We start from the raw sequence: 12,171 nt of genomic DNA on the forward strand, positions 1-12,171 counted from the left end.
CCTTTCATTCACTAAGTGACCACATCCACTCCCATGGCCTTAAATATCATCCATTCTCTGGACATTCTTTTTTTTTTTTTTCTTATAGCACGGAACTCTCCAGACTTAAATTCCAGACTCCTACAAAGAGGCCTACTCCAGGTAGGCTTATGCAATAGATATCCAAAGCTTAACATATCCAAAACAAACTCCTGATTTTTAACTTCTAAAATCTGTGATTCCTCCTACAGATTCTCAACTTCAGTAACAAGCAACTCTTCTTCCTGTTACTCAGGACAAAATAATTCTTGACAATTTTCTTTCTCCCACACCCCACATGCAATACCAGTAGCAAATCCAGAGGCACTGCCTTCAAAATGTCAAAACACAGAGCACTTTTTACCACCTTCATCATTATCACTGTAGTCTGAATATCATGATGTCTTATCTGGATTATTACAATAGCTCTCCACTGGTCTACCTTATTCTACCCTTGCTGGTTCAGCCCACAGCAGCCAGAGGGATCCTTTTAAAGAATATGTCAGGTATGTCACTCCTCTGGTCAAGTATCTTTGATGCTTAATCCAGACTTTTTCTTATGGCCTAGAAGCCTGCACTTGGTGTGGTCCCCACTCTGTTCTATTTACTACCACGATCATAATTTTCTCATTTTCTCCAATCTAGTCTTACTGGCCTTTTTTCTTTAAACAAGCCAAACATACTTCCCCTTTAGTATCTTTAAACTTGCTAACTCCACTGGCTGCAATCCAGTTTCCCCACATATGCTCAGCTTCTACAGGTCTCTACACCCATGGCAGCTTATCAAAGAGTTCTTCCAACCATTACAAAAAAAAAAAGATTCGTTAATTTATTTTTGAGAGAGATAGAGAGATAGTGTGAGCATGGGGGGAGGAGCAGAGGGAGAGGGAGAGAGAATCCTCAAGCAGGCTTACCACTGAGTGTGGAGCCCAGTGCAGGGCTTGATCCCAAGACCCTGAGATCATGACCTGAACTGAAACAAGAGTCAGCCTTTCATCCAACTGAGCCATTCAGGTGCTCCTAACCCACCATTCTTGACTAAAGTGGCATGATGGCCATCACTCATGTCACTGCATAATCCATTTCCATATTTTATTTTTCTTTTTCAGTAACTATGTCACTTGTCATATTATTTATTTTTAAAATTAATTATTTTTAAAATTTCATATAAAGCAAACTTTATTTTTTTAATTTAAATTTAATTAACATATAATGTATTATTAGTTTCAGAGGTAGAGTTTAGTGACTCATTAGTGCATATAACACCCAGTGCTCAATATATCACATGCCCTCCTTAATGTCCATCATCCAGTTACCCGATCCCTCCACCCACCTCCCTCTCAGCAGCCCTCAGTTTGTTTCCTATAGTTAAGAGTCTCTTATGGTGTGTCTGTTTCTTGTCTTTCAATTCCACCAAAATACCCATGAATGCACAGACCTTGGTTTGCTGCTTTCCTCTATATCTAGGACAGTGTCAAGCATAAGTAGATGATTAATAGGTAGTAAATGAATTAATTGCATTTTTTTCTATGTAGAAGAAGTAGATGTAATAAACTACAAACCTTTTCATATTTTAGATAACATTCTAGAATGGGTAACTGAAATGAAGATTTGTAGTTATTGAAGAAAAAATGTGAAATTTTATTTGTGTGGCATCTAAGCTCACCTGTAAAATGGGGATGATAATATCTTTTTAGTCTAATACAAAAACTTGATATGATCATTAAATGAGATGATATGTAGGAAGCATTTGGATTCTACCCAATATTACAACATCCAGTCTTTATTTTTTTTATTTTATTTTTTAAAGATTTTACTTATTTATTCATGAGAATACACAGAGAGGAGAGAGAGAGAGGCAGAGACACAGGCAGAGGGAGAAGCAGGCTCCATTCAGAAAGCCCGACATGGGACTCGATCCCGGGTCTCCAGGATCACACCCTGGGCTGCAGGTGGCACTAAACCGCTGAGCCACTGGGGCTGCCCAACATCCAGTCTTTATACGACTATCTTGTGAATGAGAAGTTTGTGCTTTGTGCTTTGTACTTCATTGAAATTCAGATGTTTTATTTTTCCCAATTTTTTTTTTTCTGATCAGTAAAAGATTGGTTAACACAAACTTGGAAAATATGTTACTAGAAAACATCACTATTTGTTTTGTCCTATTAGCATTATTTTCAATAACCTAGATGAGAATTTTGAAAGCATGTTAAATTTCATAGATGCTGAAATCTTGAGAAGAATAGCTAATTCAATGAATTAGGAAATTAATGTAGAAAAATGTTGATGAGCTTGAGCCTGGGTCAAAATAACATGCTGCAGCAAAGAGAAGAGAGCTGAACTTTGACATCATGCTAGTTATTTCACAAATATAGTTCATTTAAGGCTCACGATAAAACTAAACAACTAGACATTATCATACTCTTATCCAAACACTGAAACCAAATCTCAGAGAGGTTAAGTAGCTTTTTTAAGGTCACAGAGCTAATATGATGTAGACTGAATGCAAATGGGTAACTCTAACTTTGAAGTTCATGCTCTTTCCTTTATGCTGCAAAGATTCTTCTGTATAGTGCAAAAAATATTAGTCAGATTCATAATTAAGATTAAGTGGCAACACAAAAAAATGGACATTACCCTTAAGCCATTAGATATGGTTGTCAAAGAATAACTAAACTAAAGCTTAGATTGTGTTCTGAGATTGGTGGATGCATAGAAATGGTGGTGTAAACCAGGTCTATACTGTGCTGGTCAGATCATTCCTGTAATTTTATTTGAATTTGGATATCATAATTTAAGGATCACGTAAAAGCTGAAAATATTCCAGGATGAGTATTCAGGATGACTAAAGTCCTTGCAAAATATCCAAAGGGAAATGGTCGATGGAATTAGGGATGTGTTAACTGGGGTGGGAGAGGGGAAGGGGTCTGAGGTTACTGACAGTCACACAGACCAGAAATTTCAGTAATTCAATATAGCTCTAAAAAATAAAATTATGATTATGAGAAGCTAAGTTCCTTGGGTGAAATATGCTATTGCGGGAGTCCTTGAGTTCTCTGTAACTGGAAGAGTTCAAAGAAAACAAACAAACACTATCATGGTAAGAAGTTTCAAGAGGCATCCAAGTATCAAAGAGGAGATTGAACTGGATAACCTTTGTATCTGTTCTGACGTATCTGGATTTCACGTTTTGTCAGAAAAGACTGTTGGTCTGCATCCACCCATTAGAGGTTTCAGGGCCAGCAATTGGGTGGCTATCTCATCCTACTGAGAATGATAAACGTATATATAATTAAAATGTTATCTGGATCTCAGCTGAGGCCTTATGCTCTCTAAGAGCCATATAAATAGACTTGAACACCAAATTTTATGCCTTGAGGAAATGCTCATTCTTTGTAACATGAATTATTGGAGTGGAAGATGGGTCAGCAGGAGAGGTTTGCATTTTTTAGGTTTCCAGATCTCTGAACTAACATAGAACTGAAACTAAGTTTTCTCAAAATCAAAATGAAACAAAATAAAGCAAGAATCTCAGGAACACTAGCGAATTGAGTGATACTTACTAAAGCTTAAACTGGGGAAGATGGAGAGGAGGTGGGGTTTATATGGTAGCAAAGTAACTAAACTGGGCATGAGCTTTGTCTGATTTTGAAATGTCCCTGAGCCACCAGCCACAAAGGAATATCACTAGCCTTTTAACCCATGTTGGCTTTATTCTCTTAAAACTCAATGATTCTTCTTTTTTCTCTTTCCTCCTCAATTCCATCTCTCATTCCCTACCTCAGAACCGCCTTAGGAATTTGTTTCTTCCCATTCTTTTTTCTTCTTCTTTTTAAAAGAATTTTATTTATTTACTCATGAGAGATACAGAGAGAGAGGTGGAGACATAAGCAGATGGAGAAGCAGGCTCTCTGCTAGGAACCCTGAATGGAACTTGATCCCAGGACCCTGGGATCAGGACCTGAGCCAAAGGCAGGCTGCTCAACCACTGAGCCACCCAGGTGCCCCTGTTTCTTCCCACTCTTCAAGGGAGGCTTCCCCAGCCCTCAAGTTCTGGAATTCACCTCAGTCTCATCATCAAAAGCTGCAACTTACCAAGGTGCTCAGTAAAATAGAAGGATGTGCTCTTGGTAGAAATCGCCATCCTTAGAGACAGTATTAGCATTAGAACAATTTACTAGCATTTCAAATTTTATTGTTTTAGTCATCACACAATAGAATTGATTTTTAAAAATACTAAATGCCTGAGGAACTTTTTTGGCCAAATTCCCTATTCTAAGATTAAATGGAAAGAGGAAGTATAACATAATGATCTGGAGGCAAAGAGATTTTTTTTCTGAGCTTGTTTCAACTTGACTGGCTGTGCCACTCTGGGCAAGCTACTTAAATTCTCTGATTTTTTGGTTCTTTCATCTCAAAAAGGAATTAATAGCAATGTGTTGGTGCCATCTGGGTTAAGTCAAATAATGTGTATATAGAGTACTCCGCACACTCCCTTTCATCTGGTCAGTGTTCTGTAAGTGTTAACACCATTACTAATAAAATTTCCCCACTCAAAAATCTTTTTAAATTTTCTAAACTCAAAATAAATTTTTCAATGACCACTGAAAATTTAGTTTGACAGACTTTGAAGAATATACTAAGGATATTTACCACTAATATTTTTTCTTCTGCCTATCATTTGCCAAACTGTCACTAAGATTTCTTGAAAATACACTTCAATGGTTTTTTGTATTGAAAGCAATTTATTTGACTGGCAGAATGATAGAGGAACTATTAGTTAAATACATTTTGCCGATTTTACAACTTTCCCTGGTAACATGATATCAAGATTAGATACTGTGATCCTAAATAATCAAGCTGACCTTTGGTAAAATTGTAAGTTAGAAATAGTTTAATTTAGTACCAACTTTCTTTTCACTATATCTCTATCCTAGCCCTAGAGAAAGCTCCAGTCCTGCGCTGTTGGATAGGATAGCCACTATCACATGTGACTATATACATTTCAATTAAAACTCACTAAATTAAATAGAATTTGAAATTTGAAATTCAGTTACTCAGCTAGACTAGCCACATTTCACACTCTCAAAAGTCATATAACTAGTCGATACTGTATTGGAGTGTGTGCATATAAAAATTTTCCACCATTGCAGGAAATTCTATTGGACAGTGCTGCCCAAAACTCAAATAATTTGTATCCTTTCTTGATCTGGCACCTTTAAAACTGTTTCCTGTTAGATGTCATCACACTAATGCTTCTCCCTCTGAGATTTTCCTGTCCTTTCTCTTATATTATCCACCAGTAGAAAGGGGCTAATGGAGATAGAGAAAGAGAGAGAGAGAGAGAGAGAGAGAGAGAGAGAGAGCTCTGAGATTGTTTCCATAAATGAATGGGTAACTATTTATCTTCTACAGCAGTATTTTTCAGAAAGTGGTTCTAGGATGATTGCTATCTGAATCAACTGAAATAGCTATTTAAATGTGAGATTCTTGGGCACCATATTAAACCCTCTCAATCTGTCTTTTGAATGAGCTTTCTCAGTCATTGTTGTGGAATGCTGAAGTCTGAGAGCCATTGCTGAGAGGAACAACCACTCTGGGTATCCAGTAACCATGAACCTTATAGTTGAATGTTGATTTACATAGAAATGAAATGTAATGCCGAGTTTAGGTAGCAGAGGAGATATTTTTGGAAGGGTTATTTTATTTTTTAAAGATTTTATTTATTTATTCGTGAGAGACACAGAGAGAGGCAGAGACAGAGACAGAGAGAGAAGCAGGCTCCATGCAGGGAGCCTGATGTGGAACTTGATCCCGGGACAGCGGGATCATGCCCTGAGCCAAAGGCAATGCTCAACCATTGAGCCACCCAGGATTATTTTTGTTGATCTTCAAATTCTACAGTAGAAGGCCATCTGCTCGTAAGCTCATTGCAGATCTACTTACTAGCATAGTTCAATTGGTAAAGCTTACTAAGAGAATTTAAAAAGAAGTTTACTCTTGACATGAGATATTTTCTTTATTAATGTTTTAGAATCATGTTTTCTTCTTAATGCTTTCATTTCATTATTATTTATTTGCATATTTATTTTATTAATGAAAAATATGGAATGCTTCAAGAATTTGCATGTCATTCTTGTTGTGCAGGGGCCATGCTAATCTTCTCTGTATAATTCCAATTTGGGTAAATGTGCTGCTGAAGTGAGCACTATTATTATTTATTGAAGTGCAATTGAGAAAATTGTAAGATTTTAAAGTGTACAACGTGATGATTTGATATATGTGTACATTATGAAAGGGGAAATCATGTTAACGTTTGTAACTTGGTTTTATGTCATTTATAATTTGATTTTATGTTATTTAAATTTCCCCTGAGGAACAAAGAATTTTTAAAGGAAAAATTAATGAAAGAGGAAAAAACACGGAAAAACTAAAAAAAAAAAAAAAAAAAAAAAAAGCTTTTAAAATAAAATTGAAAGTGGCTTTACTGAGTAGACAAAAAAAGCCAGTTGAAACCAGAAGCAAAACCAAACAGTGGAAAATCTTCTAGAAAGTCACATCAACGAAAAAAGAAAGAAAAGAGTTAAACACTAAGAATAACACTAAGAATAAGAAAGGGCGAATATAAACATGGATATAGACAATATTTAGGTAATTACAAATAAGGCAATCTGGTAGAAAAATCTTAAGTGAAGTTTTGTTTTACTAGTTATCTAGACTTATCATAAAGCATATAATAATTAAGGCAGAGCAATTTGCCACTAATGGACCAGAAGTTAGAAGCAAGCATTCAAAGATGAGGAGGTTTCCTTAAGGATAAAGGTGACATTACTAAGCACCAAGGGAAAAGTGTGGAAACAAGCGAGTAACCACTCGTATTCACCGTAGGTCCCACACTTGAACCATAATACAAATCCAGATGCATTAAAATTTTAACTGTGAAAAATCAAATCAGTAAAATAAAATAAACTAGAAGCAATTAAAAGAACTACTTTATCTTCGTTTTACCTAATCTGTCATTTTTTTTTTTTTGACACATATGAACCATCTATTCTGGCGAAATGGGTGAAGTATGAAACAGAATATACAGTCATGGAAAGATCTCGGTAATTATTATTTGCAAAGCCAATTTATAAAAAAAAAAGCATGGTATGATCCTGGTTTTGTTGTCAAAAGCAAACATAATGAAATGAAGCATATGCCCTAACTCTACATCAATATTTAGAGACTATCCCAGCCAACATCTCAGATATATAAGAAATACCCAGTCATTGATTGTCATTGTATGTAGTTAAGTCAGGTTCTAGACCCCATCCTCCCTGTCTTATGGACAATTCAATTGCAGCTGCATTGAGTCCTGTTCTCCTTTTACTAGTTACTGTCCCACATGTAGGTGGAAGATCTAATTGTCAACACTGATCATTTATTTTCCAGGGGAGGGATAAACATTTGAAATATGGTGTCTTTCTGCTCTTGTACATGTAGGGCAGAGAAATACTTACTGAAGCAGAAACACTTGTTAGGGGACACTGCCCTTGTAGAGGAACTCATGCAGTCATCCTGGGAAGTGAAGGTGCTAGGATGGTGAGCCTGGACAGCAGGGGTCCCTCACATATTCCTATTCCGTAGACATCTATCCTTTATTTTGGAGTGAAATTGTGCTCCCTGCTCCAGTAAACCTCAAAGATTTCTTCTTCTGACTTCTTAAAACATATCTAAATAACTTCTTACGTGACTTTAAATTAGCTTAAAAGACTAGAGGAAACTGCATTGGAGCCACTTTTGCTTTTATCTTTAAAAAGAAAAAAAGAATCCAGAAGAAAAGAAATATAAATTTTGCATGACTGATTGAATTGGGGTTGAGGATAGGAGTGGGATACAGGATGGAGGAAGGAAAAATAGGGTAGATAAACAGAATTGTAATGAATATATGCTGATACTCTGATTGAGTATATGTGTAGGAAAAGATCTAGAATGACACCAAAGAATTAAAAATATTTCCTTTTGAGATTAGGGACACTTTTAACCTCATATAGAACTATAGTATCTGAAATATTTACAAGAATTTGCTACTTTCATGAATTATAAAATGGTTAACTCAAGAACCAAGGTAGACCAAATAAAAGGAGAATTTTTATAAAATTTCAGTTTATGATTATTAGGGCTATAACTAAGTCGAGGAAACTGTCTAAACTCCCTAAGATACTGTGTCCACTCATGATGGAGATATTGAGATGAAAAGTTGAATGTATATTTAAAACAAGTTCTTCATTATTTTTGAACTATTTGAAAAACAAAACTCCAATATGAGAAAAAAAAATGAATACAACACAGTTTCCAAAGGGTATATATTTTGAAGCTCTTGAAGTCCTTGGGCAGGTAATAAAGTTCAGGCAAAGATCTAGTTGTTCCACAAAAAGGAAGTTTTAATATGGTTTGAGACACTGAGAAATGCCATCTAGATGCTGCTTATTAGTCCAGAGACCATTAGAAACACGGAAGCAAGCTTCTGACAAGCTAGTTTTGATTTACTTTAGAACAATTTCATCTTGTTCAGTAGAATACAGGACTTAAAATCTGAGAGCTGGACAGAAGGATATATGTTTGCCTCTGAATCCCAGAGTTCTTTGTTCTAAGAAAAAGAAGGGACAGAGTCAAGTAACCAGAGATATTAAAAACAAGCAAGCAAGCAAACAAACAAACAGTTGTTGGTTTAGTGAAGGTTCAGAGATTTTACATTCCCTACACCAAGGAGCTGGAGTCTACCCGTCACTGAGGAACCTGGACTGTAGAGACTTCATTTGGGAAAAACGTTTTGCCTCTTAACCTAAATAAAGCAAATTCATGCCATCCAGGTGAACCAGAAGAAGATACAATTAAAAACTAAAAACTTCTATCAAGTTCCAAATGGTGGTAGTGGAACAAATACACCACCTGCAACAACGAAGACAAAGAGGTATTATGATCTCCCATGGGCTAATTCAAGCGGTGAATTATTAAGTCATTAAAATTAAAGTAGAACATGTCATCATTCTAAAAGGGATGAATTAGTAGGAGAGTGTAGTGTAGTAATAAAATGCTACCAGATTCATGCTTTTCCAAATACCTGGCTTTGCTGCCTATATTGTGAACAAAACGGAATTGTTGGCTCTACTCTCTGCCTCCCGCTCTGACTATAGCTCCTGCCATGGCCGTAGCTCCCTATCCTTGTTCTGCTCCAACCATTCTGTCTTCTTTGTTCTTCTCTGAACAGGCTAGAGTCTGCCTATGAAATGTTGCTCCTTTGAAATAACAACCACACTGAAAAGTGGATTGCTTATTTAAACTGAGAACGATGACCCAAAGTCGGTGATGTAGAAGTTATTTCATGATTAAAAATGACAAGTTTCCTGATTCTCCGCATGAACAGTAACATAAAAGGAGTGTGTTACAGTGTCGAGTCTTTTTTATTCAACATTCCATAAGGAAGCAGTAATTTTTATCACTGTAATACAGATGAGGAAACTGAGAAAAGCTAGGAAAGGTCAGAGCTGAGAGTAAAACTTTACCTTCTTTTTTTTTTTTTAAGTTTCCTTTACTTATTTTTGAAATAGTGAGAGTGCACACAGTGGGTAAGGGGTACAGAAGAAGAGGGAGAGAGAGTCTCTGGCCGACTTGGCACTGAGGCCGATGTGGGACTTGATCTCATGACCTTATAAAACTCTACCTTCTTAACCAGTAGTCTGTATTAATTCATCTGAGGTTATATATGATTGGGATATATGTATATATAATGAAGATCCCTGGCAGACTTATAAATTAAAAAAGCCCAAAACTTCTAGAGTTTTCTTGCAATGGTTGGCAGGTTTTGCTCATTCTCAATATAAAAGAATTATTTGTCAATGTACACACACATACACACACACAGGAGTACTATCCATGTTTTCCCTCAAAGCTATAAAAAGGTTACCTAATCTAAAAAAAAGATATTCAGCTTCACATCTTATGAGATCCTCTATAGTTTTAATATCTGTCCTGCCCTGTAGCTATCCCCCAGCAATAAACTATACATAGGAATCATAGTGTAACGGGAAAATAAAGATATATAGTGACACCAATATGTGAAAGCAAAACATCTGGAAATTCAGTGAAAATATTAATAAACTCAGTGAAAAATTTGGTCAAAGTTTTTTGATATTATACAGATAAAAATAAATGAGTATTAGCTCAGTTGAATAGGTCTTTGGTATTGTTTGAAAATAACATGACGAAGTATTCTAACTATTGTTTCCAGATTATTCTTTTGTGAATTTGGCCATTTAAAGTTAGTCTTAGGTCTGTTTACAAATAGGGGAGGTATAAATAAATGTTCAAAGTTTGGTCAATGAATTGTATTATACTCAGAGACACAATAAATTAGCTCAATGTTTCCAGGGTTTTCACTGCAAGAAGTAGACTTTAGAATATTGGTGTGGAAATGATGTAACATATATAAGACATTCATGTATAGTGGTTAATAACGCAAATCTCTTGATCATATTAAACAAATAGATTCTTCTAAAGATTTTCTTTTCTACTCCTAAAGTAGAAATAGAGGCAGCCCAGGGAAATTTTGACATGTAGCCTTGAGGTAAAAAATACGGCCAAGGGCAGAAGGGCATCCCAGTGATGGATCCTGAGAATGGAAACTGTGTGGCCTTGAAAAGAAACAACTTGGAGGAAATATGTGAGAATTTGTCTGGAGGATCCTGTAAACAGGTAGGCAAGTTCTCATTGAGAGAGAAGAGAAGGGACGCCAGTATGGCTCAGTGGTTGAGCATCTGCCTTCCACTCAGGTCATGATCCTGGGGTCCTTGGATCAGGTCCCACAGGGAGCCTGCTTCTCCCTCTGCCTATGTCTTTACCTCTCTCTGTGTGTCTCTCATGAATAAATAAATAAAATCTTAAAAAAAAGAGAAGAAGATATGTGCCTCCATTTTTGTTTTGCTTTTTACTTTTTTTATTACGGTAAAATATATGTAAAACCATTTTTAGATGAACAATTCAGTGTCATTAATCATTGAATGTATTCACATTATTGTGCAACCATCATCATCGTCCATCTCCAGAACTTTTTCATCATCCCAAACTGAAACTCCATATCCACAAAATAATAATTCCCATTTCTCTCTCCCCTCAGCCCCTGATAAATATTGTTTTACTTTTAGTCTCTTCGAGTTTAACCACTCTAGGTACCTCATATACAATAGACTGAATATTTTTGTCCCTCCCAAATTCATATGTTTAAATACTAGTCCCCATTATGATGGTATCAGGAGATGGGCCTTTGGTAGACTGTACCATCATGAATTGTATTGGTACCATCATGAATTGTATTGTACCCTTACCAAAGAGGCTCCAGAAAGCTACCTTGTCCCTTCTGCCATGTGAGAAGACAGCAAGATGACTCTCCCTGAACCAAAAAGTGGGCTCACATCAGACACAAAATCTTTCAGTGCTCTGAACTGGACTTCCTCATCTCCAGAATTATGAGAAATGAGTATTTGTTGTTTATAAGCCACCATGTTTATGGTATTTCATTGTAGAAGCCCAAACTAAAACATTTTGCAAATAGAAACATACAATATTTGTCCCTTTGTGTCTGATTTATTTCATTTAGCCTAATATTTCCAAATTTCTTCCAGAATGTAGCATGTATCAGAATGGCATTCCTTTTTAAGGCTGAATAATATTCCATTGTATGGATATACCACATTTGTTTATACAGTCATCTGTCATTGGACATCAGGATTATTTCAATTGTTAGGTTATTATAAATAATGTTGCTATGAACACAGATATATGAAGATCTATTTGAATTCCTGTTTCAATTCTCTTGGGTATACACCCAAGAAGTGGTGTTTTTAAATTTTGGAACTTTCTTTGACATATAACATATATAGTGGTGCACAGATCATAAGTGTACAACTTAATGAATTGTCCTTAAGCAAACACATGTGATCAGAAGGCAGATTAAGAAGCAGGAGAGGAAGACATGTGCCTCCATTTTTATTTTTTTAAAAGATTTTATTTTATAAAAATTATGTTTCTGAGGTTAACATAACATTTTCAAGGTCTTAAAAAATCCATATTGTCACAAGGTAGGTTTCATTTGTCTATTCTCACTAATACCTG

The 12,171-nt window shown here is 35.8% G+C and overlaps 1 non-coding gene across 1 annotated transcript; it reads right to left on the bottom strand.

Moving 5' to 3' along the window:
* Positions 1-6,117: 6,117 nt before the first annotated feature.
* LOC144300699 (U6 spliceosomal RNA) lies at positions 6,118-6,227 on the bottom strand. The gene has a single exon (XR_013367503.1). It is a non-coding gene; the product is annotated as a U6 spliceosomal RNA (small nuclear RNA).
* Between the last annotated feature and the right edge of the window lie 5,944 nt (positions 6,228-12,171).

Source organism: Canis aureus, chromosome 28 (assembly GCF_053574225.1).
Source record: "Canis aureus isolate CA01 chromosome 28, VMU_Caureus_v.1.0, whole genome shotgun sequence".
NCBI lineage: Eukaryota > Metazoa > Chordata > Mammalia > Carnivora > Canidae > Canis > Canis aureus.